The sequence below is a fragment of the Pinus tabuliformis genome, chromosome 4_1, assembly GCF_031772625.1.
Source record: "Pinus tabuliformis cultivar Carrire ecotype Pingquan chromosome 4_1, CPIR1, whole genome shotgun sequence".
NCBI classification, from domain to species: Eukaryota; Viridiplantae; Streptophyta; class Pinopsida; order Pinales; family Pinaceae; genus Pinus; species Pinus tabuliformis.
In genome coordinates, this window is record NC_142303.1 from 859,739,175 (window position 1) to 859,765,841 (window position 26,667).

Genomic DNA, 26,667 nt, shown 5'->3' on the forward strand with positions numbered 1-26,667 from the left:
AAGTGTGCTTGAATGTCTCTTGATTTGACTCTCTGGCACTAACGCAGTGTTGGCCTTGACACAGTTGTTATAGACATTTTTGCGCCTTGCGGCATTGAGCATGAAATGTCCATAATCTAAGGGATCCAAAGTCCCTAAACATGTTGTTCCTACCCCTAGAGGAAGAAGGCCAACTAACCACAGCAATTCACAGAAGTTCTCCACCTGAAACCACTCAAAAACAAGTCAATTCAGGATCATGTCAACTGCTCCACTGAGCATCTGCGCTGAATGTCAACTGCTACACTAGCTACCTGCGTTGAATGTCAACTCCAACACTAGCTACCTGCGCTGAGCGAGTTTGGACAAGTGGCGGGCTCATTCCTCAATGTGTCAATGCTCAGGAAGCTTCCAAAATGACACTTGCCTCAGGGAATTCGACTGGTGATGAGTAAGAGGTTGCAAATCTCCAAGTGGAAGCAAGAACCTCCAAGTGGACCCAAGAACTGAGAGAGGGAGAGGACGCTAGTCAGATCTCAAGCTTACTCATCCTCTCTCCAAAATAACTATATATAGATCTCTCCTCCATGAGATCTAGAGGCTGGAATTTTGTTATTGCAAAGAATTGCTGTTGGTTTGAGACTGGAAACATTGGGTGCTTAATGCTTTGAAGGGAGCTGAAGAAGGAATTCCATTCTGCTGGGAAGGAGATGCTGGATTGGAGCCCTCTGGGTTGTATCTCTTCCTGAACCTTGTTATCAATCAATAAAGCTATCTTGGTTCTTTCCTATATGCTGGTGTATTTTGTATGATTGCATTAGTGTATTTGATTTACTTCTAATCCTGAATCATTTATGAATATGAATATTTGCCTTTGTGTTGTGTTCTTCTCTTGTCGCAAGTAGCTGTTCTCTTGTCACAGGTAGTTGTTCTCTTGTGATCTCGTGAAATCAAGTAGTTGTTCTCTTGAGCAAGCGAGGAGGCAAGTAGCTGTGAACACCCAAAGATAAGAGGATCTAGATTGAGGGACAAATGGAAGACAACGGTAAGTCTATCGATCTCCCCTCTTTCACATTTCATAAAGGAAGAAATCATAATAGCTGTATCTGTTTGTTGCTAAGGCACTGTCACACCTTAGGTGGATAGGATCGTCCTGCATAGGCATTTTTCCCCACAACAAATTGGCGACTCTGCTGGGGAAAATTTGTTTATTCATTTCATTTGTGTTTCTGTCATTTGTTTACTTCATAGACTTGACAGCAACTATCGAACTGCATCTTTCCCGGATGCAAAGTAGAAAGTTGTTGCTTTGATCCAGTTGCTGGACTTGTCTATGATCTAAACAATGGATCCACAAATGATTTGATGATCCTTTGTGATAGTCTTTAGTACCCTCTCAAAGCATCCCTCTGTTTATACCTTGCTTGTGTTTCTGATTTGGCTTGAAACAGTGGATTTTTGAGCATTTTATGGCCCAGAACCCAGGGGAAACGAGAGTTTCTCCTTCAGCGCAACTGCTGTGAAGGCAGTCTGCATTTCAACGCAGGTCCCGTCAGGGCTACCTGCACTGAATGTCAAATCCTCAGTGTTGAGGTTGCGCTGAACCAGTTTAGCCTTGTGCAGCTGGGGTTCTCTACTGTCTGTTGCCCTGTTTTGATCTCTGTTTTTGCAGCCTTTAACCAGCATAGGTACCAGTCAGATAACTCCTTTTCTTTGTTTAGATTCCGCCTCCTTTTGTACAAAAAGACTGTGAATGTTTTTATGTGTTTGTGGCGTCATTTACAGTTTTCTTTTGCATAAGTAAAGTAGTCATCCTGTAGCCTTTGATTCAGATCTGATTGATTGTGGTCTTAGAAGAGAGCTCATTGGCTGTTTGCAGATTGATTATAGGTTTACTTTCGCTTATTGGTTTGAATTTGTCTCTTTTGAAGTGTCAAAACAAGTCTTTATTTCGAAAATCGTTAAGTAGTATAATCTCTTCTATCTTCTCTGATTTCGAAAAAAGTGAACTTCTTTGTATTGATCATTTTAAAAGCAAATTCAAAGTTGTGCAAAAAGCTTTCTTTGTAGGCATTAATACTAAGAAAGTGGAAAACAAACACCTGCATTGTGCATTTTGCATTTGATAGTTTGCATGTTGGATTTAGGAAAAAGTGCATTAGAGTGTGCTGATTGCTCTTTGAGAAAAGATAGTGTTTTTCTTTTCCCTTAGTAGCTAGGATTTTCAAAGTTGAAAAGATAATAAAGCTTGCTTATCATCTTAGACTGCATTTAGGAATTTGTATCATACATCTCGTGGTGAACCTTGAAAGGCAAACTTTAAAAAGATCAACTTAAAATAAACTGAATGAACCTATCAACGCTTTGTAACATAACGCAAAACATAGAGGTCTGGGCTAGAGACGTGTTCCGGCGTCGTTAAGCCTAGTGACTGTCGATCTTGTGGAAGGTGGGTGATTCCTCCTGAGTGACGATAGCGCTAGCACGGATTGTGCTCCCACGTACCGTCGCGTATATATTGGGAGACCCCTATAGGCATATATATTTTATCCTTAGGAAGCCGTGTCGGCCGCCCTACTGATCGCAATGCAGTGAACACAGCATTCACAAAGATCGACCGCCCGTACCCTAAAAAGTATTCTGCGGTTTTGCGAAAAGTTTGGCACACCCTCTGCCTAGAACTCCAGAGCAGTTTCTTTTGGCCTTTTTTCAGACTCTATAACAGAAAAAGTCCATCCGAGCATTTGTCACTTCGGGCTCGTTAAAACATCGAAGGAGACTAGAGTCATCTTTAGCTTTTTCTCAACTCTTTAAAACTAAAAAAGCAAGTTGTGTCTAAAGCGTCGTTAACAATTTATTTTAAACGGAACAATCACCCTTTAATCCTGCGTTCATCTTTAGGTTGAAAAGATGGAGCACACCAACCAAGGAATTCCTCTTGGTGGAAATCCTAGTCCCTTCTCCTCTTGGGGAGATGTTGGTGCGCCCCACTTGGCCACATTGTCGCTTCCAGGACTGACAATTGGCCTACCAGTCTGGCTCTTTTCAACCAATGTCGTTCAGAATACCACCATTCCTGAACAGTCGAGTCAATAGTTAGATCAGACAAGAGTTGCCTCCCAACCTTCCACTTCATCTTCCTCCCTTCCTTCCTCTTCACTTGACGGAACTGGTCGAACAAAAAACCAGGTTCCTAAGGAGAAGAAGGAGAAGAAGAAGAAAGAAAAGAAGAAGAAGGAGCCTAAGGCGACTGGGGGCAAACAAGTGTCATCTAACAAAAATCCACACACGGCACTCGTAAGGCCTAAATCGCCATGCATCATATGCCAGGGAGACCACTTCCATAGAGATTGTCCCTGTATCCTCCGGATACTAAGGGACTGGTCCCCCCGTTTGCACAATTCGGTAGCATCGACCTCTGATAGCCATGTCGACTGCTCACCGTCAACTAGTGGGAGTGAAGCCCCAGGACAGAGCGGGAAAGCTAAATTTCCCTGCAGACTGTGTGAAGGCGATCATGCCATCCACCGTTGTCCCTTCTTAGACGAGGCAAAAAGAGTTCTGGAAGATCGCCCGATTTTACGAGCGCATCTCCCTCCTGGATATCAAAGACTCCTGCCAAGTCCCTCACTAGTTGAAAACCCGGCTGACCCGCCCAGGTGGTCAGCCGAAGCACCTGTCATTGAAGATGAACCGTCTGGATCCATGCCTGACGAAAGTCAAAAGGTTGATACGGCAGTTGACCCGGTTTTTCCTTCAGAGGCTCCATCTTCGAATGACACCATCACAGAGGAGAATAAAGATGACACCGTCCAGATTCTCTTCATCAGCACTGACTCTGATGAACAAGGGGGCAATGCCACCATTCCTTTATCGCGGGAAGGAAGTTCGTCAGAGTGATATCCGGCCGTATATTCGGTTCCACCACCAAGCAACCTAGTTGTGTCCTTTGACTGGAACCAACTAGGCAGACCCCGGTTTCCAGCCAGTATACCATTCAGAATTATTTGTCAAATATACAGAATGGTAATGGCTGGCACTATCATTGATGAGGGGGCATCTGTGACTATCCTTTCCTCTATTGCTTGGAAAGTGCTTGGTTCACCAGCGCTTTTACCTGAGATGAGAAATCTATCAGGTTTTGATAAAGGAACCAGTCGACCTTTAGGGATCCTCCCCAATGTGCCTATAACATTGAAAGGGAAGACCGTTCAAATGAACGTGATGGTCGTTCAAGGACCCTTGGATTATAACCTACTCCTTGGACGAGACTATATATATTGCATGGGAGCTGTAGTCTCCTCACTCTTTAGAGTAATGTGTTTTCCGCATGAAGGAAGAATGGTCAAGCTCGTAGACCAACTTTCGTTTCCCGGATCACGCATCGCAAATAGTCATGTGCCATTCCTAAATGGTCTATTCATGCAAGAAGTGTCTCAACCCATGGTCCGTCCTCCTGATGAGCGCGAGTAATCTGGGAGAATATGACTGGAACCCAGGGGGCATGCGTCCTGGCCTGCTTCGGCAGGAAAACTTTGGGTATAGGGTAGGTTTCCATGGGAGAATATGACTAGTCCGTACCCCGTCCGTGGTTGGAAGAGGGGTTGTTCTGGAATAATATTCTTTTGTCAAAGTTATGTGAGAGGGCGGGGGTCGTCACTCACCTCTGTCTATTTCGGTAGACATTGCCGAGGAAGTGTTTTGTTTGAAAGATTAACGAGACAATCTTTGGGTAACCTGAAAGAGGTAGGCCTCTCCCGGTGAAATGAAAGTTTCGATGGAATTGAAGTAGAGGTAACTTTGAAATCATACTTTATACCTGGGGTCATGCAAACCTTTTGGAGTGCAAGCAAAGAACGGTTATTTATTTGTTTTTTGGATTAGCCGTTTCCTAACTTGCATAAAGAAAGGATGGGGAGCAAAGCTTAGTGAGATGAAGCTCCATAAAAAATAGAATCTTGATGAGACACTCTTATCAAATGACTGGGTATTCGAGCAGTTTTAGCATAAAGTTCATGCTCGTTAAAAAATAAACGCAAGATCCGAGCAGTTTTAACGCGGTCTTCATGCTCGTTAAAAAATAAATATAAGCAGTGAGCAAATGTTTCCTCCAGTGTTTAAGCTCATTTTTAACTAAAAAATGAACCTACCCGGTAAATAACCACTGTGAATGTAATATCATCAGCCATTAAAGCCTTGGTCGTGTTTGCACCTGCTACCTCCACTTTTCATTTGGCCGATCGTTCACCTCCATATGATTGTTTACCCATTTTGAGGAACAGCTGCGAAGAGTGATTTCACCTAGCCATCCTTGTGACACTGCCGTGATTGGAAAATTCCAACCTGTACCTGGAATCAGATGCTATCCCTGTTTATCACTCGTTCCTCAAAAGACAAGTCTTCTTTAAGCTCTTTTCAATTGACTCGTAAAATGTGAAAAGATTGCCGAGTTTTGGCCTTCCAGCTCGTTAAAGGACAGGAAGAGCTATCCCTCCTCTAGATTTTAATCTTTTTGGACCTGAGGGATTATTGCACAAAAAGATCGAGCGCTTGTTTTGTTCATCTCGTTAAAATTATCGAAAACTCATCCCTTCTGTATTGTTTTATACTTTTTCGGACTTAAGGGATTAGATGACGAAAAAGGAATTTTGGAGTTAACTTTATGTACCTTTTCAGACTCTCTAAAAATGAAAAGGACCGAGTTATCCTTGTCGTTAGACTTGTTAAAATTATTAAATAGCGACAAACTTGTCTTTAGACGAGAACGAGTTTCACTATCGCTAGGCTCGTTAAAACATAGCGATGGGCTTGCCCGAAGGGCAGGTTATAGAAAAAGCATATGTTATCCTCCTCAAGCTTGACAAAAATAAAGAGGTACTGGTCAGCAATGACTGGCGAAAAATTGGGAGAAAATCGAGAAAACTTTGATGGTAGCAGGTCGCTCTTGAACATGACACTTTTCCTCCATACCACAATCGGGTTGGGTTGTCTCATTCACCAGTCACATCACCATGGTCTCGCCATACCATCCATATTTGGGATAATTCTACCGTTCCATCGCATCAGTGTCGCCATATGTTCAAGAGAAGTCGTTCAGAAAGAGTCAACCGGGTCCCATCCACTACCATACATTATCCTTCATCCATTCATGACCACCACCCTGAATCATATGTCACAGATCGTTTTCATCTCCACTAAAATCATTAGCTCCGTTCCGTGTCACTGATGTGGGATTCATCAAGGCCCTCCTTTGACGGATCGCTTCTTGTCGACATCAGCTCATTATCCAAGAAGTTGATCTAGGAACAACCCCTTCAGTACTTTGAAGCTTGCATGCCTCAATGGCAAGTTTCTCACTTCCGGCGACAGGTATACATTAATGACCTTCGACCATAAGATTTTGCGTGGTGTTCGACGCCAAGTCCTTTATTCACACCACGTGAATTGTACTGCAGTACCTTGAGGGTCATTATCATTATCGGTGATTCCTCTCGCACTTATTAACGGTTTACATCATTGACCGGTAATCAAGCGATGTCCTTCCATGTTCGACTTCAGCGCAATTCTCACATGGATCGACTTGTACTTAGAGTGAAGGTCGAACGAGTTTGAAGACCCCGAATCTAGTTTCATCCATCCGGGCTGCGATATATATTCAGGAAAAATAAAGACATTTGACATGTACATCATTGCAGCAGATGATCATCCTACTCAAAGGATGATAATTTCGCCAAAATTATCAGTCTACCATCAGACGATCGTCTGTTCTATGTACAAAATTGAATTTATAAAGCTGAGCATGGGAATGCCCGCCTCAGCTAGATCATGAAAGAAGTATGAATCATAATTTATTGTATTGTATCTTATTACAGGTCTCCTCCCAGCAAATGGATGAACTTCGGACCCTCCTGGATAAAACATTTCACCCGATAAACGGCCTCATACTTTAGGGGGCAACTGTTATAGACATTTTTGTGCCTTGCGGCATTGAGCATGAAATGTCCATAATCTAAGGGATCCAAAGTCCCTAAACATGTTGTTCCTACCCCTAGAGGAACAAGGCCAACTAACCACAGCAATTCACAGAAGTTCTCCACCTGAAACCACTCAAAAACGAGTCAATTCAGGATCATGTCAACTGCTCCACTGAGCATCTGCGCTGAATGTCAACTGCTACAATGGCTACATGCATTGAATGTCAACTCCAACACTAGCTACCTGCGCTGAGCGAGTTTGGACAAGTGGCAGGCTCATTCCTCAATGTGTCAATGCTCAGGAAGCTTCCAAAATGACACTTGCCTCAGGGAATTCGACTGGTGATGAGTAAGAGGTTCCAAATCTCCAAGTGGAAGCAAGAACCTCCAAGTGGACTCAAGAACTGAGAGAGGGAGAGGACACTAGTCAGATCTCAAGCTGACTCATCCTCTCTCCAAAATAACTATATATAGATCTCTCCTCCATGAGATCTAGAGGTTGGAATTTTGTTATTGCAAAGAATTGTTGTTGGTTTGAGACTGGAAACATTGGGTGCTTAATGCTTTGAAGGGAGCTGAAGAAGGAATTCCATTCTGCTAGGAAGGAGATGCTGGATTGGAGCCCTCTGGGTTGTATCTCTTCCTGAACCTTGTTATCAATCAATAAAGCTATCTTGGTTCTTTCCTATATGCTGGTGTATTTTGTATGATTGCATTAGTGTATTTGATTTACTTCTAATCCTGAATCATTTATGAATATGAATATTTGCCTTTGTGTTGTGTTCTTCTCTTGTCGCAAGTAGTTGTTCTCTTGTCACAGGTTGTTGTTCTCTTGTGATCTCGTGAAATCAAGTAGTTGTTCTCTTGAGCAAGCGAGGAGGCAAGTAGCTGTGAACACCCAAAGAGAAGAGGATCTAGATCGAGGGACAAACGGAAGACAACGGTAAGTCTATCGATCTCCCCTCTTTCACATTTCATAAAGGAAGAAATCATAATAGCTGTATCTGTTTGTTGCTAAGGCACTGTCACACCTTAGGTGGATAGGATCGTCCTGCATAGGCATTTTTCCCCACAACAACAGTGTGCTGCAGAGCAGCCTTAGCTTAGAGACAGTGCACTGAAATGCACTGTCTCCCACTCTAGCTTGCGTTGATCCCTCTTAGACTAAAAAACCAACCTTTGGTTTGATTTTTCCAAAGTTGCTTCTAATTTTGTTTGCTGAAAGATCAATGTTTCTTACAGTTCTGAAATCAAGTTGTATTTCTCCTCCTATACCTACTTTGGCCTTGATTGTTTATTGTTTCTTAAATGATTTCTTTAACATTATCAATTCATTTTCAAAGTTAGCTTATAATCAATTAGGATTTTCTGAAAAGGAAGTGTCGTAAAGTCTTCATTTCTTTGAAAAAGGAATTGTCGTAAAGTCTTCGTTTCTTGCAAAAAGTATTGATTGATTGTTTATGCATTTAGTTTCCTTTTGTTCATATAAACATTAAGGGAAATGAAAATTAAAACTTGCATTATGCATTTACAAGTTTGTGTGTGCTTGTAGGAATAGTATAGGGAAAGTTGCATTAGATTTTCTCTATGCTCTTTGATTAAAGATTATGATTGCTCTATCCCTTGTAGTTAAGGTTTTCATTATTCAAATCAAATGAAAAGAATGTTTCTCATCATAGTTGCATTCTAGGAATTTCAAGGACATCACACGATGAACCTGAAAGACAAACTCCTAAACAAGATCAACTTAAAAGTTATATCAATTAACCTAATGGAGCATTGTAACTTAACGCATAACATTTAGAGGTTCTAGGCTAAAGATGTGTTCCGGTGTCGTAAAACATAGCAGCTGTCGTTAATTATCTGCGATACATTCTGAGTGTGATACCTCGTTCCACGTATGTAAGTATATCGTAGCTCGTCCACATACCTTTGGGTATATAGGGTGGTGTTATAGTACAAAAAGTATAAAGTAATGCTCTCACTATGCGGTTTCGCATTAGACAGCGCTAACACAGATTAGGCCTCCACGTACTTTCGGGTATATTTGGGAGGACTACATTAGGTTTCTATCCATCCATAGGTAACCGAGTCAGCCGCCTTGTATACTGTGATACACCGAAAAAAGCATTCGAGGAGATTTCTTGCACACATATGTTAAGTCCTTGGTTTACTAAGGTAGTATATTGCAGTTCACAGTTACTTGGTAAGCCTTTTGCCTAAATTATCCCTCTTTTGTTTTGTTATGTTATTTTGATTGAAATAAAATTAATTGACCACGGATAACATCCTACACATCACTCCTTAGTTGATCTTAGGTTGAGACATATGGCAACAACTCCAGAGTCCAATGATCAGGGAATTCCTTTTGATGGGAATCCTAGTCCTTTTCCTCCTTTTGGAAATATTAGTGCTCCTTATATGGCTACATTTTCCCTTCCGGGACTTACCATCGGCTTGCAAGTATGGTTTTTCTCAACCTCCTTGGCCCCACAATCGAGTACTTCTCCACCTGGACAAAATCAACCTCCAGTTGATCCTAAAGTTGACCCTTTACCTTCTTCGTTGGTTTTTTCTTCCTCCCATTCTTCCTCTTCACCTGGTGAAAGTATTGACACTAGTAACCAGGTGGATAAGAAGAAGAAGAAAGGGAAGAAGAAGAAGAAGAAGAAAAATCATCAGGGGGGAAACCAAGCAACCATTGCTTCGAATACAAATTCTGATGAGAAATTGTTTGATAAGCCTCACAAACTTCGATATCCTCGCAAAATTTGTATGGGAGACCATCTTCTTCGAAACTGTTTTGGTATTCCTCAGATCTTAGAAGAATGGTCTTCTCATTCACATCATCCTGTGTCATACTCTTCTGGAGATCATGCTGGTGACACACCATCAACTAGTGGTAGTAAAGTTCGTGGAAAGAAGGGTAAGGTTAAGTTTCCCTGTAGGTTATGCGAAGGGAATCACCCCATTCTCCTTTGTCTATATCTGGATGAAGCCCAAAAAGTGTTTGATAACCATCTTGCTTCTCCACAGTGAATTCCATCTAGTTACAGGGGACTCTCCCTTAATCCTTCACTAGTTTATGAAGTGACTGACCCAAATCAATCGTTGGTCAAACCCACTCTCTCTGAATGTGAATCCCATGAGTCTATACCTGACCAATCACAGGTCGAGAAAATAGTTGACTTGATTTCAGCTTCAGTTAATCGTACCTTTCCCGTAGAGAGTGAGTATGATACCACTCAGGTTCTTTTTGTTTCTTCAAATTCCAATGAGCTTCAAGGCAACCCTCCTGTTCCATCAAGATAGGAGGAAAATCCTCCCGTTCTCGTAACTCAAGGGGGTAATTCTCCCGTTCTTATGATACCCCCTCCAAGTAGTCTGGTCACTTCCTTTGATTGGAATCAACTGGCAAGATGCCATCTTCCTTCTTATGTTCCTTTCCAGATCATAGTACAGGTTTATAATATGATTGTATCTGGGACTATTATAGATGAAGGTGCATCTGTGAGTATCCTTTCCTCCACTGCTTGGAAAGCGCTTGCTTCACCGCCACTTGTGCCTGTTACCCAAAATCTGTTGGCTTTTAACAAAGGAACCAGTCAACCTTTAGGGATCCTTCCTCAGTTTCTTATTACTTTGGGAGGAAAAATTGTTTATCTCAATGTGATGGTAGTCCCAGACCCTTTATATTACAATTTACTTCTTGGACGCGACTATGTTTATGACATGGGAGCTATTGTTTCAACATTCTTTTGAGTGATGTGTGTTGGCTTGGGGGGGACCAACCCAAGTTCAGCATTAGTTAGCCAAATAAATCCCTACACTACTGGCCCTTTCTACATCAGCCCGCAGAGTGCGGACCAAAGTCTCACCCGAAGAAGTGTGGGGCGATGTTGGAACCAAGTTTCCGCACCCTAAGATGGTCGTGATGTCGGATTATTCCTCCTATTCCTGCTTTCATGTAGGTCGTTAAGGTCTAGGGCTCAGTCTGTCTAGCCCTTTATTCCGCCCTTCAGTACCTTCACGAAGGGGTACGATTGGCCTTCGAGCAGCCCTACCCTGCGGTTCAGGTACTTTCGCGCTGCTAAAGCAGCGTATAGAACAGATTCCCAAGTTATCTTAAGAGTCTTAATTATCTTATTAAACAATCACAGTTAGCGTCGCGTAAACAAATATTCTTACTTGTGTTAAATTAACCAATGTAATTACATACATTCGCGCATCACATAAGAATTATAAATGAAATTCCTACACAATATGATAAGATGCATTAATAAGAAACAAAGACAGAAAATTTGTAGAATGCTTCTCTGTATTAATATCTTCAGATGATTACATACTCTATCTGCCCTGCAGACACAGCTGTAGGGTTCGCGCACTCAGCTATGGACTTCCACCCTAGGTCTCTACGCACTCAGCTGCAGAGCCTCTACCTACACTAAGACCCAAAACTTAGACTTCTCTCCTTATCGCTCAAGATTTCTTCTACAACTCATGACTCGTTAAGACTACTTAGAGCTTACATACTTAGCTCTTTTTATACAATCCCATGGTCTGCAGACCAAGGGTAGATCTTTACAGCTGACTTTACTTTACAAAATAATGGCAGAAAACCCTATATGACTCATGACACCTTCGCGCTCTACGACCACAAAATGCAGAGTCTTTACAACTTTATTACAAAATTTGACCCAAAATATGTGCTTTTAGCCCCAAAACTATCCTTAGGGGATCTCGTTCCCAACAGGCCCCCAACACAAACATCATGACTCTCCCTCGAGTCACTCGGCAGGCGTGGAGATCTTTGCGCGAAGACCTCCCAGCTCGACCCGCATGACCGCAACCTTAGTAGTGCACTGTGCAGCCATCTGCTTCGCATCTTCCATCATTTGCTTGGTCACTACTCCTGAACTGTCGGCCTAAAGATTTTGCTGAGTTGCTTGCAGAGTCACAAGCTTTCCTTTAATAGAGGCTATCACCGTGTAAGCATCATCCAGCTAGGGCTTCAGTCGTGCCTTCATCACTGTTTCCTTGTGCAGTGTTGCATCCACCTGTTCTTTCAGCTACTTGGCCTCTTGCAGCTTCACCAATCTTCGTGTGAGCATGACGGTTCATGTTGTACCTTTAATCTCATCATAGCACTGTTGTAGCTCGCGTGCTTTTGTCTCCAGCCGTTGTACATTAGGGTCCTCCTACAAGCTTGTCAGGACCTCGAACGATTGCTCAAAGAGTTGTGTACAGTCTGCTACTGCATTGTCAATCGCCTTTATTGCCTTTGTGACAGTGGTTGCTCATTGCTCCTTCACTTCTCGAGGAGTTGAAGGCTGGGCCTTTAACTGTAACTCTGTGATCTGCAGGTTCAACTCCAACTGAACCCTATTCATTTTTGTACGAGCATTGCTCACCCCTGTAGCCAGCTTGCAAACGTGCACCTCGACTAGTTCTTCCTCAGGAATGGCCAAATCTGGGACCATTCGGCATGCCTCCTCGACGACCTGCATTATACACTTTTTCTGATTGGTCACCTTGGTCACAGTGGCAATGGAAGAGTCTCGTTGTAGTGCCATCTGCTCATTGTTAATCTATTCTTCACTAATCATCTAGAAGGCGTGGTGCTTGTAGGCCCTCAGCTCCACAATCACTCCATCCTACAAGAGGTGGAGCGCTTCACCGAGGAGAGCTACTAGATTCAATCCTACTCCCTTGAGGGCACTAACAGTGGGCCTGTCAACTTCATTCTCAATAGTCAGTGCTCCATCAGGCAACACTACTGCGCTAGAGGACTTCGCGCGCAGCATCTTGGTAGATTCTGAAATGCCGATAGCAAGGTTGGTAGACACCGTGCCAGCCTGTGACGCGCAGGTCTACATCTCCCGCAGACCTGTCTAGATAGCCCCCAATACTAGTTGCTATTGCTACTCACACTATTGTAGGGCCTCTGCGGTGACATCTCACACCGTGTCTCCAATATCATTCAAGTCGCCCTCTATTAGCATGATTGGGTCCAGCAATATCTTAGTAGCCTTTGATTTCTTCCTGAACCCTCCTTTCTCCTACTCCCTTGGACGCTTGATGCGGGCAGATGTCGCCTGTGGGTCCACGTCGTGCTGTTTTTTCTACTCATTCCTCTCCTCCTCTATCTCAGGTGAAGGCGACCTCGTGCCTTTGTCAGAGTCTTGCTCTGTTCCACCCATTTGCTTCTCTATCTATTGAGCGGCATTGCGCTCCGCCTAGGCCTTATCAACAGCCTCCTTCTTCCTCTTCTCGGCCAGCTGTGTCATCTTTAGCTTGGCCTCCTCCTTCTTTCTCTGCGTGGCGGACTTGCTCCCTCGCACTGCCAAGTCTGCTATAGTGCGCCACTCTGTCAGCCAGCGATCAAGTACTACATCAATGGCGTCATCCGTTGCCAGATAAGGAAAGTCATACCATTTCTGCGCAAGGTCCTTCCGTACCCTGATGGCCACATGGTGAAAATCTGCTTTAAACTTTGCGTAGCCCTGTAGGTTTTCAAACACCGTAGGTGATAACCGTGGTCTGCGATTGATGGCCATACGAATGTTCATCTCCAATAAGATCCAGAAGATCTTGCTGTCCTTGATGCACTGCGCGTCCTTGGTCACCCACAGCGAAGCATACTTCGCTGCTTCTGGTAGGTCTGGTGCGACCAAAGGGAATTGGCTTTCCTCTAGCAGCTCCCATGCTACCAGCACAATAGTGATCTAGATTTAAACAGGAATGCAACAAATTACAGAGATAACCATAAACACAGAGATGCAGCAGAAATAATACTTCATTTCATTAATGTAAAATACTAAAATATGCTTACAAACAAAAATGGAATTAAACCAGCTAGGGCGATGGTAGCTTATCTCTCAGAAGAGATGTGGTGGCTACATGCCTCTGAACTGTGTTACAATAAGGCTAGAAGGCCTATTTATTATTGAGAAACAATGGAAAACCCTAAACATCCAAAAACCTAACCCAAAAGATGAAACGCCAAATTGTGGGCCCCGTTTGGGTAAATTGGTACATCAACTTCCTGGGGTCGTAACTTTGGCATACGATCTCCGTTTGACACGTACAGTAGCTCGTTAGAAAGATCTATTCGAGCATTACAACTTTGGGAAGAGCGACATTAGTCCATGGACCCATGTGGCTCCTAGATTTCCCAAAAAACGTCGTTTAGGGCCTTAAAATGGCTCCGGAAATTTAGGACCCGAAAAACTACTAAAAATAGTAAATTGTGCTACCATTACGGAAACTGAAAACTGAAAGAGACAGTTGTGGGGGTCCAAGTGGGATAGGTGGGTGGCCACCAACATCCATTTGGATCATTCCTCCCCCCTTAGGAAGCAATGTTCCCCATTGCATTGAGTTCCTCCATCTGTTGAACTTGGTCCCTAGTGAGCTGTTCTGCAACCTTTGATGTGTCTAGCAATGGTGGGAAGCATGGTAGAGGGTGGTACACATTGAACACTTCGCGTAGGCGAAGGAAAGGGGGAATGTTGTGCTCCAAAGCATTGTTTCCTATAGCCTCGGTAATGGTGCAAGGACCATGTCGGAGTGGTCAGTGCTTCTGATGGGCTCTTGTAAGGCATTATTTCTACAGATGCAACCAAACTTTGTTGCCCACCTGAAACTTGTGTGGTACCCTTGTGGGTGAGGAGAAGTTGTTCCTGTGTTCTGTCATGACCATATCACTTTGTTGCTGCTGCTGCGTGGAGGAACCCTTTGCGGGGGTCATGGATGTGGCAATGATCTTCCCCTTACTTTGGCAGCAAACCAGACAAAAAATAAATTTCCCAGTCTGTGAGTTGAGCTTGCTGCCTTTCTTAGCAGCGATCAAAGTGATGGCGGTAAGTGGGGCTACCTCTGGTACCCTGTATAATGAATTACCCAAAGAAACAATAACATCGCAAGGCCTTGACTCATACACAGCATGTCACCTCCACAAGTATGGTTGGCCTAATAATACATCACAAACATCCAGAGGTGTAACATCACACAATACCTCATCTGTGAAGGGCTTGATGCTGTAGGGAAGGTGGCACTGCTAGCGAACTCGAAGATCTCGTCCTTGGTGAAGCCACCTGATACTGTACGGTTGCGGGTGTGGTGTAGTCGGTAGGCCCAACCACTTCACGACCTCTGCTAAAATGAGGTTCTTTTGGCTTCCACTGTCAACAATGAATTGCAATGGCGAAACCTTCACCCACATCTGTGAGTGGAAAAGACGTTCCCGCTCCTCTGGATCTTCGAGCTCATTCTTTTGGATCTTAGCGGTGGCAATAGTGGCGCTGGGCTCCGCATCAATGATCTTCTTCCCTTTTCCATTCCCCTTGTTGGGTTCTAACTCAAGGTCGGAACATGCATCTGATTCAGAAGCCTTCAACTCAGCCACCAGCGACTACTTGGTCCTACACTCACTTGTGTTGTGAGTGGGGCTCTTATGGAACTCACACCACTTTCCTGTGTCCTTTGACTTTGTGGTGTTGTTCTTTTCTTGTGGCTTCAATAGGTTTTCTTGGGTCACCCCGCCTTGGCTTTGTCCTTTGGTCTTCTAATTCGCAGATCCAAAGTCTTGCTTCTTTTGTTTGAACTTCTGCTCGATTTTAACAGCGTATCAGTACGCCATGCCGAGCGAGAAGATGTTCGGGAACTCCATCTCTTACTGGATGTATCTATGTAGGCAGCCACGGTATTTTAGTACTAAATGTAGCTCAGAATCATTGATACCCAACTCTATGCGAAGGGTATGAAAAATGTTTGTGAACTCCAACACATCTTGGTCCCTTCCCTGTCGCAATGTGGTCCACTTTATGTATTTGTCCTCATAGCTTTTGACAGGGTAGTACTGCTCCTTCATGGCATCCCAGAATGAATTCCAAGTGGGTTTGGCTGAAAATAGTGAGCCCGTACTTTCATCCTTCTACTCGCAGTAGGTTTCCCACCAGTCCTTAACGTGGGGGGCTGCTTTGAGAAGAGCGAAAATAATCTTTTCCCGACTGGAAAAATCATGAACAGAAAAATACCCCTCTAGTAGATTTAACCATTTATGTACGGCATCTGCATATATTTGACCCTTGAATATGGCGATTTCAAAATTAACTTGTACCTTAAAGGGCGTGGCATATCTAGAGTAGCTTCTGGAAGCCGATGCGTCGCCTCTGGGTAGCCGCTGAAGGATCTGGGCAAAGTTGTCCATCATCGCGTTCCTTTACCGCTCGAGGGCTTCTTCGAGCAAGATTTTGATAAGATCTCCTGCCCCCTCGTCTTTCTTTTCATCCGCCATGGGAGGCCGTCAGGATTTGCGGGGCTGGTCTTGCAAAGGTTTGACCAGTTCAAGCCCTAACTCCTTATATCCTGACCTTGCTGGGGACATGCAAAGAAAAACAGAGAAAAAGCAAACCACTCTGATACCACTGATCCGGATTTAAACAGGAATGCAAAAAATTACAGAGATAACCATCAACACATAGATGCAATGGAAATAATACTTCATTTCACTATGTAAAATACTAAAATATGCTTACAAACAGAAACGGAAATAAACCAACTAGGGTGATGGTAGTGTATCTCTGAGAAGAGATGTGGCGGCTACATGCCTCTGAACTGTGTTACAATGAGGCTCGAAGGCCTATTTATTGTTGAGAAACAATAGAAAACCATAAACATTCAAAAACATAACCCTAGAAGATGAAACGCCAAACTGTGGGCCCCATTTGGGTAAATTGGTACATCAACTTCCCGGGGTCGTAACTTTGGCATACGATCTCTGTTTGACACGTACAATAGCTCCTTAGAAAGATCTATCCAAGAATTACAACTTTGGGAAGAGAAACATCGGTCCACCGACCCATGTTGCTCCTAGATTTCCCAAAACACATCATTTAGGGCCTCAAAACGGCTCTGAAATTCAGGACCCAAAAAATTGCTAAAAATAGTAAATTGTGCTACAATTATGGAAACTGAAAAACTGAAAGAGACAGTTGTGGGGCTCCAAGTGGGATAGGTGGGTGGCCACCCACATCCACCTGGATCAAATAGACAGCAAGATCCATGCATAGTGGAATGTCTTGCTGAGCTCTTGTCCCTCGCGACAGTTTGCAAGGAACTCACCGTGGAGATAGTCTACCCAATTGAACTGAACTCCTTCAGCGCACTGGGCTACTAGCACGATGACAGGCGTCGGCACCTCATTGGCGTTACACTTCCTCATCACCTTCCCTGCTAAAATATCTGCAACCACCTTTACAGCAAGGTCACAGATGCTAGATATGGCATATCCACGCGGCTTCTTTACTAACTTAAACTTCTCTTTCATGGCCTCTGCGAGGGCCTGCTCACCACCTTTTCTGACGAATATCATGGCCAGATTTTCTCCTATGTAAGGAAACCATGTGATCCTATGGATCAACCTGTCAGTGATGGGTATTGGCTCCTCCAGCCACAAACACCCATCATGCACCAAGCATAGCAGCTACTTGATGACCAATACTGTAACCAGGGTGCGGTTGTAGTGTGGCACCCAAAGCAAGTTGAGCAACCTTGCCTTGTCTACTCCTTTGAGCCACCTCCGTGGCTCCAAAGTGGTCATTCCGTGGGTTGTGTCGATAATGTGACACATCAACTGCTCATTCGCCAGGTGTGGGAAATTATCATGATCAACGAAGTCCTAGTCTTCAAGTTTTAACAAAGGAACCTGCCCCAAGCGCGGTCCTTCAAAAACAATCTCATCCAGCAACAGAGGGGTTTGCAAGGGAACCTTTCTCTCATTGATATCCTTTGGTACCTTGGCCTTGCCCTTGCATGGAGGGACGTACTCAGGCAATCGAGTGATAAGTGTTAAGTGATAAAAGGTGTCTTTTTAACTCCTATTTATCCTACATTAATTATCAATCAGGGTAAGATTTTCTATTTCAAGAGTGTACACAGTATGTGACGGAAATTTCTTCAAGAGTAATGTTTCTAAATTGCAGTACAATGCTTTCGAATACAAGAGTAAACGGATGCTTGAAATAAAACTTACTTGCAATTAAAAGAAACTCAATGCTCTAAAACTAAATCATTCACTCAGGAAATTAACAGAAATTATCAGTCAAGGATTCCTTCCTCTCTTAATTGATGTAAATGAAACCAAACATAAATAAGATCCTCAATCTGAGAACTCTGACAGTAATAGCCAATGTCCTTTACAGTTGTTGATCTCACACTCCACACTAAATGACCGATTGGAAATGACAATGAATTAAATCAATAATGTTACTGATAGAAATGGAATAACTATGCTAACTGTAACAACGATGAAAGGCAAAACCAAATGCTTACAGAAAGGAAATGAAAAACAATGCTATTTAGTAGAAATGAACAGCGGAACTTATGAAACTATAATGAACAACAAAGTTAGTTTACTGGAATGAACAGCGAAGCTCTGTAATTGAGATGAACAGCATAACAATATAGTTGCAGAGAATAATAATCTTATTATGACGAGAAGGAACAGCAACGCAATTCAGTTACAGTATATATAATGGAGCAATTCTTTAAATCTAGAAACAAGAAACAGTAAAGCAATGCGACTCCAGTAAACAAAAATCAAACTAAACCATCATACAATAGATATCGTAAAGGAATGGTACAGAATAGCAAGTGGATCCACTAGGGTCAGGCCCTTAGCCGCTAGTGAAGAATCACCGAACTACTTCAGTATAGAAGAAATAATAGCAACCGGATTATGTATTAATCATATGAAAAAATGGTTACAGCCAGTCGTACTCTGTTTTAATCAACGAGAGTCGATGATCAAAGTAAAAATACAACAGTAAGTTCTGAATAATGATGATGAATCCCCATTCTTTACAAGTGTTGTCCCTTTTATAATGGCCAGGCAGATAAAACAGGAATAGCAGATAGACTAGTAATAGTGATCCCTCAAGATCAAGAGATCCTAAGGGATCCGCTCAATCTTCTAACTCTAGTTAACTCTTTGTCTTTTGCGCTAATGTTGTGATCTTTTCCGTTCTTATCCTTAACTGCGCACTCCAATCTTGACCTGCTATCTAGATACGGCTTCCTGGTGAAGGAACAACAGTTACTCTATTTTGTCTTTTCCTCCAGAATGGTAATTTTCCATTTCTTCTCTTTCCTGCATGAGAAAAGACAATAATTAACTAAATTTCAATAATCAATAACTCCCTAGTTTTCGCTAGAATTCTTTGATATATTATCATCTTAGAATATAAAGGAGATATGATTAAGGAGAAAGATAAGGAAATAAATGTCAAATTCATACCTTTTCCATAGCTCAACACACTCCCCTGCTTACCCTTTTTCATGCCCTCATGAAAACCATGTAGTTTGTGTGCAAAGCAGTCAAAGAATAGGCTGGAGAGGGGATGTCATGAAGTGGTCTAAAACCATGATTTTTAGCCAGAACTTCAAAGATGGGCCCTGTCTACCCTTCAGGAAATTCATATATGGCTTTATACCCTTTTGCAGGATACCAGATAATAGGGCTTCGAAACCTACAACCTAGCTAATACGGGCCTTCTCTCAAGATGAGGTTACTCTAGGTAACCAGGCGATCTGCAGATAATTTAAAGTTTTTGTAGTTGGATGGCTCTCTATCCTGTATATTCCGATTGGAAGTCTTCCATCTAAATTTAGCTGCTACCAAGAAATTTTCTTTGATAGAGAGCAAATATTCTATCCCTTGCTGGACAATTCCTTTGTGGATAGGTCCCAAGTTCTAGATTACTCCCTCCTTTTGCATTATACTTTTATGTTTAGCCAGCAGTTGTAATGGGTTTTCACCCCTAACCCAAAGGTCTAACCGATTTTCTTGCCTCTGAAAGTGCTATGGGTTTTGAGCCACTTCAACTGGTTAACAGCAAATGAAATGAGCACTTGAAACTATACATCACCCACAAAAGGACTGGGATTCTTCTCCATTTCTTCTTCCAATATAAAATTATGTAAATAAAACTCATAGAGTAATTGTTGAACTTTTACTCCATGGTGTTTGCAGCAGTTTATAAAATCCTCAACAGTTTTTAATTCTATAGGTTTCCCTACCCTAACAGCCTTAATTTTTAACTGTAAATACCTCTCTAACAAAAATAAAGCATAGTTTTTGGCAGGGGACCTGCATGCTAAAACATCTGTATATAAGGAATAGAGAGTATCCATTTGACACATGACTATTTTCAGTCTGTTCTTTATCTCTTCAGCTCTTTCTTCTGCCCTCCAATATTTATCGAAGGCTTCATTTTCTGATGCATTGATGTCCCTCAATTGTTGCTGTAATTTCTGGTATCTTTTTTGAGGAACAATTTCTTCCTCAAGCCTTTTTATGGTCAGTTGAGCCTGTGCCAGGTCCTCTTGGAGTTTTTTTATACCAGGATCGCTGTATATCAGAACATCTTTAGCTTGGAGATCTATCTGGGTACTTTTATTACAAGACTGAGTGCCTATAGTCTGCGTCCCTTTATCATGGAATGGAATGCGTGAGGTCTGTGCTGCATGCTATTCCTTATCGTTTTGAATGAGTATGGGCTCAGTTTGAGTCTCCGTGGCCCTTGTATCATGGAGTTCAGTTTGAATAGCTGCATTCACTATTTTTTGGGTTCTTCTTTAGATTTTCCCCCTTTTTAGTGCCCTTATCTTTTGTCTGAGTTGTTTCACTAAATTTTGTAGCTTTTGTTGTTCCTTTTGCAACTTCTTAATTTGGCTCTTCTTATTTTTGAGAGGATCAGCTATTTCCCTAACTGTTTCTATTCTTACTGGACTCGGCTGCTCAGTTGGATTTTGCTCTCCAAGGGTTGTGCCTTTGCTCTGGCTAGTTTCCATTTCTTCTGTTTGGAACATATCTTCTATGTTCGCATTGTCGTGACTAGGTTCCTCTGGAGAGGTAACCCTAGTTTGGTCTGCCACTTCCTAAGTGGCTTTTGCTCCTACTTCTACTTCATCATTTATTTCTTCTGATATACTCTTGCTGTGGGCGAAGTTTTATTGTGATTGCTCTGCTTCAATATTAAGGTTGAGAAGAATTTGGAGCTCAGTATATTCACTCATATTGGCCAAAATCTGGGCCAATTCATCCTCCTGTAATGGGTTTTGTGGTGGACTTGCGCTGGGGGTTAAGGGAAGTTCCGCTTCCTCCCTCTCTTCTTCACTAGTATGCTTTGTTTCTTCCTCCAATTCTGATTCTTGGTTGTCTCTTCCTTCCAACTGTAAGGGTTGTTCATTTTCAGAGCTATGTAATTCTAAGGGTTGGCTGCTGCTACCTTGGAGGTTCTCAAATGTTCCCCTGCTTGTTCTTAATCTGGAAGGGTGTCTACGTTTTTGCGGTTTGTTTGTTGTGCTGGTGGTTCTATTTCTTTTTGGGACAGGTAAGGCTAATCCCCCATCTATAGAAAACACCAATTCTTCCCAACTGGTATGTTGTTGAGCAAGGCTATAACTTACTATCAATCGAATTAAACAATGGTGGCTCACTACAGTATCTATATGGTGGGATTTTTTATGCTCTGAGCAGCATCATGCAGCAAAAAAATTTAAATATGCAGGCAAATTTACAGCACATTTCTGTTTTAGTACTGCTAGTAATTTGAGGTGGCGTGGTCTTACCACATTCTTTCTTCCGTCGCATGTAATGTAGCTCTGCACTACTCTAGCCAGCTCCATCCATGGTTCTCCCAGAGATGAAGGCTGGACTCCTTTTCCTTTGACAATTAGGTTATGTCCCTCATCCCAAAAGGTAGCCATGGCATCTTGAAGTCACAATTTTTTATGTGTCCATATGGGTCCGATTGCTGGTAGTCCATATACCTTGGCAATTACTGTATCCATCATTGTTATTCATATTCCTCTTACTATGGAAAGATCATTCTACAAATTCTGCAAAAAATCGATAGCCACAGTTTCATGGGGTTGTTGTAGTCATGTAAAATATGCGATCCTTCTAGCCCTTACTAAAATTTCTCGTGCAGCATCGGAAACTGCTAGTACCTGTGGCTCGCTGTGTATTGATCGTCGTCCCATTTCGTCTAAGTTATGCACACTGTTATTTTTACATAGCAATACATAGAGATAACAATGGAACAGCAAACTGTGCATATCGGATAATACCCTTTTTTTAACATCAATACCGTTAAAACTTGCTATTAAGGGATCTGATGCAGTCTAGTACACCCAAATAAAAGACTGACATGTATGCAAGAGTATTTTGGAAGTCACCCGCGCCCCCCTAAAAAATGATAGGTCGTCCTCGACCGGTTAAATGGAGGAGCGACGTACTAGACGGCAATCGTACAGTGTAAAAAGGGCAAGGTGTACATATTCATGACAAGATCACAAAAAGTATTGAGTTGCTGAAATCGAGGCTTAAGATGAAAATCGTGAATAGATATGGAGATGCTATGGAGTGATGTGAAAAAGGGAAAAGGACAGCTAACGTAGGTAAAATGCTATGCGGTCATTATTTCACTTAAACCGTTATGATTGACTTTTTTAAACGATATTTCATGCATAAAAGGTTCAAAGGGAATTGGGAACATAATATCTTTTGAAATAAAGATAAAGAAATAAGAAAATGGTTTATAATTACTATTGATGTTGAAAAATATGACTCCAATACCATCAACAGAGATCTATTGCCCACAGGTGTTTATAACCTTTCAAAGTTGCTTTTTCACCCTTTGGAACCATAATCCTTTATGTATGCCTAGGAAAGTGCCTTGTGATGTCAGAATGGAGGCCATTGTGCTGGCTTGGTAACCAGATGAATCATAATTCCATTCACCAGGAAGGAGTGAAAGGTGGACAGGCCGGCTCATGATGAGACCTCCTGTTCCAAGGACTTTTATTTTTTGATGTGTCCATTGGATCATATCCTTGGTGTGGTGGCCATAGTGGGAATGCCACTTCACTGCTCCCTTATGATCATGGTAGGCCAGCTCTTGATGCAACCCCCTATCCTCCATCTGAAAAATCATAGAACTATTAGTAATCACATATATATATTTTTTCTTTCTTTTTCTTTTCTTTTATATAGCACTTCCTATTTATATATAGAGGATGGCTCAACACTCCTTAAGAGTAGGGATGGTGGAAGAAGTCTGAACATCTCAATAGAGGAAAATATGCCCTTATTCTTATTCAATAATAATAATCAAAGAGAATTATGAGAATTAGGGAAGAACCAACATGATAAAAATAATCAATCAATTTGAGTTTTAGTGAAAATAAGGACAGCAAAGTGATATAGATAGTTGTGTCCTTTCCTTTTTCTTATCAATACAAAGCAATCTCATTAAAGATGATAATTTTTCTTTGATTTTCTTATTTCAGTAACCTCTAATTTTTGTGTCCTTGCATATATTTGTATCTTTTCCTTGAAAGGATCATGAAGAGTGAAACATTATTCACAAAAACTCTCAAAAAAAATGTTGTTCTTTAAGAGGAACAACAAAAAAATGCACTCAAAAAGTGTTGTTCCTTAGATGGAACAATTGTTGTTCCTTAAGAGGAACAGAAAAAAGACAGTTGCACGCAAAACTACGATTCCTTTAAGAGGAACAGCAGAAGAAAAAAATTGCACACGAAATTGTTGTTCCTTAAGAGGAACACAGTTGTTCCTTAAGCGGAACAACAAGTAAAACAGACGCAAAATAAAGTGTTGATCCTTCGGCGGAACAACCTAAAAAACACTCCAAATCGAAATTGTTGTTCCTTAGAAGGAACGACAGAAAGTAAAAAAAATAGCGAAACTGTTGTTCCTTTAAAAGGAACGGCAGTTGTTCCTTAAGAGGAATAGCGCAAATGTAAGCAGGCGATATTGTTGTTCCTTAAATGGAATGGTTGTTGTTCCTTAAGAGGAACAGTAACTATTCCTTAAATGGAACAGCAAAAATAAAATACACGCAGATTGTTTTTCCTTAAGAGGAACAACAAATACAAGAGCACGTAAGGCTGTTGTTCCTTAAGAGGAATGGTTGTTGTTCCTCTTAAGTTGTTCCTTAAGAGGAACAGCAGTTGTTCCTTAAGAGAAAAACCAAAATATGAACATGCAAAGTTGTTGTTCCTTAGGAGGGATGGTTGTTGTTCCTTAAGAGGGACAGCAGTTGTTCCTTAAGAGGAACAGAAAAAATAGAAACACGCGAAAGTGTTGTTCCTTAAGAGGAATAGCGAAAAATAGAAACACGTAGAAGTGTTGTTCCTTAAGAGGAATGGTTGTTGTTCCTTAAGAGGAACAACAGCTGTTTGTTATAGACATTTTTGTGCCTTACAGCTCTAAGCATGAAATGTCCATAAACCAAGGGATCCTAAGTCCCTAAAAGTGTTGTTCTGGCCCCTAAAGGGACAAGGTCAACAAATTACAACTTCTCCCAGAAGTTCTCCACTAAAAACTGCTCAGAATCAGTCAAATCAGGATCATTTCAGCTGCTCCACTAGCTAGCTGCGTTGCATAGCACCCCAGTACACTAGCTAGGTGCATTGCAACGCACCTAAATGCACTACCAGGGTGCGCTGAGCAGGAAATGACAAATGGCAGTGTCATTCCGCGAGGTGGACAAACAATGGAAGCTTCCAGAATCTTCCCCAATGACACTTGCCTCACTGAGTTCAACCAAGGATGAGTAAGAGGCTCTCAGTCTCCAAGTGGAAGCAAGAACTGACAGAGAGAAGCCACTAGTCAAAACATAAGCTGACTCATCCTCTTTGCATACATCTATATATGGATCCCTCATCCCAGAGATCCAGAGGCTGGAATTTTGTACATTGCAGAGAATTGCTGTTGGTTTTGAGATAGAGATCAGAGTATTGGGTGATTTATGCTTTGTTGGAGGTGAAGAGGGGATTCCTTTGCTAGGGGGTTGATGCTGGATCAGGAATCATCGGTTGTAACTCCTCCTGGACCTTCTTGTTATATCAATAAAACTATTTGAGTTTCTCCTACATGCTTGTGTATCAATGATGTTCTGTTATATTTGCATGTTTAGCTTAAATCTAATCCTAAGCTATTTATGAATATAAATCCATGTCTTTGTGTAGTTTTCTTCTTCTGTGATCTTGCAGGAACTTGGTGAAGCTGGGCAAGTAAGGGAGCAGGTAGCTGGAAGCTGTCAAAGAGGAGAGAGATTGGATCAAAGGACTAGCGCAAGACACAGGTTGGTTCATCCTATTCCTCTTCGTTTATAGTTCATAAAGAAGAATACGAAAGTAGTTTTCTCTGTTTGTTTCTAATGTACTGTCACGCCTTACTAGGATAGGGGCGTTCTGAGCAGACACTTTTCCCGTTAACAAAATGGCGACTCCACTGGGGATCGTGTCTAGTTAGTTTGTTTGTGTTTCTCTTGTTGTTTGTTTCATAAACACAGAAGTAGCAATCGAACTGCATTTGCCATTATCAAATGCAAAGTAGACATCTGCTACTTCAATCCATTCACTGGATTTGTTTATGATTTGAACAGCTGATTCACAAATGATCTGATTACCCTTTGTGATAGCTCTTAGACCTCCTTTAAATCCACCCTCTGATTGTGCATTACTGATTGCTTTTACTCGGCCAAAAACCATAGATTAAACTGCAAACTGTGACCCAGAACCCGGATAGAATTCTCGTTTCTGCCCCAGCGCAGGCTCTGTGAAGAGATTCTGCATTTCAACGCAGTTCCCGAGAGGGCTACCTGCGCTGCAATCCAGTTTCTCTGTGTAACAGGTGCGCTGATCAGCCTAGCCCTGTGCAGCTGAGGTTCTTTGCTTCATTTTTTCAGTTTTGTCTCTGATTTTTGCAGCCTATGATCAATGTGCGTCTGTTTAAAAACCCCTTTTCTTTGCCTTAATTCCGCCTCCTTTGTACAAAAAGACTGTAGATGTTCTTTGTGTGTTTGTTACATCATTTACAGTTTTCCATTGAAAGAGTAGAATAATCATACTGTCGTCCTTTGATTTAGATCTGTCGTAAGTGTTGATTTTGATCTTAGGAGAAAGTTTATTTGCTGTTGACAGTCGATTATGCTTTTACTTTTGCCTTTGGTTTGAATTTGTGACTTTCTAGTGTCGAAATGAGTGTTTATTTCAAAATCATAAAGTGTCGTAATCTTCTCTACCTTTTGATTTCGAAAAGAAGCTTGTTTGTGTTTGTCACTTGAAAGCAAATTCAGATTTGTACATCAACTTTCTTTTTAGGCATTAATATTAAGAAAGTGAAAACAAATACATGCATATGTGCATTTGCATATTGATAGTCTGCTTGGCTTGATTTAGGAAAAGTGCATTTACAGTGTGCTCTTTGCTCTTTGAGAAAAGATTGTGTCTTTCTTTTCCCCTTGTAGCTAGGATTTTCATTGCTGAAAAGAGATAAAAGTTTGCTTATCATCTTTAGATTGCATTTTTAGGAATTACATCTACATCTCGCGGTGATCCCAAAAGGCAAACTTCTAAGAAAGATCAACTTAAAATAAATTGAATGAATCTAACAACGCTTTGGAACTTAACGCACAACATTTAAAGGTCTAGGCTAGAGACGTATTCCGGCGTCATAAAGCCTGGTAACTGTTGTCCTCACTGATAGTTGGGTGATTCCTCCACTTTGAGACGATAAGTGCCAGTACGGACTTGTGCACCCACGTACCGTCGAGTATATATTGGGAGACCCCTATAGGCTTAAAACCTTTTATCCGTAGGAAGCCGTGTCGGCCGCCCT

General features: G+C 41.9%; 1 pseudogene; it reads right to left on the reverse strand.

The window, feature by feature from the left end:
- The window catches only part of LOC149178917 (ras-related protein RABA1f pseudogene), a 117,619-nt pseudogene extending 100,336 nt beyond the window's left edge, over positions 1 to 17,283 (reverse strand).
- Between the last annotated feature and the right edge of the window lie 9,384 nt (positions 17,284 to 26,667).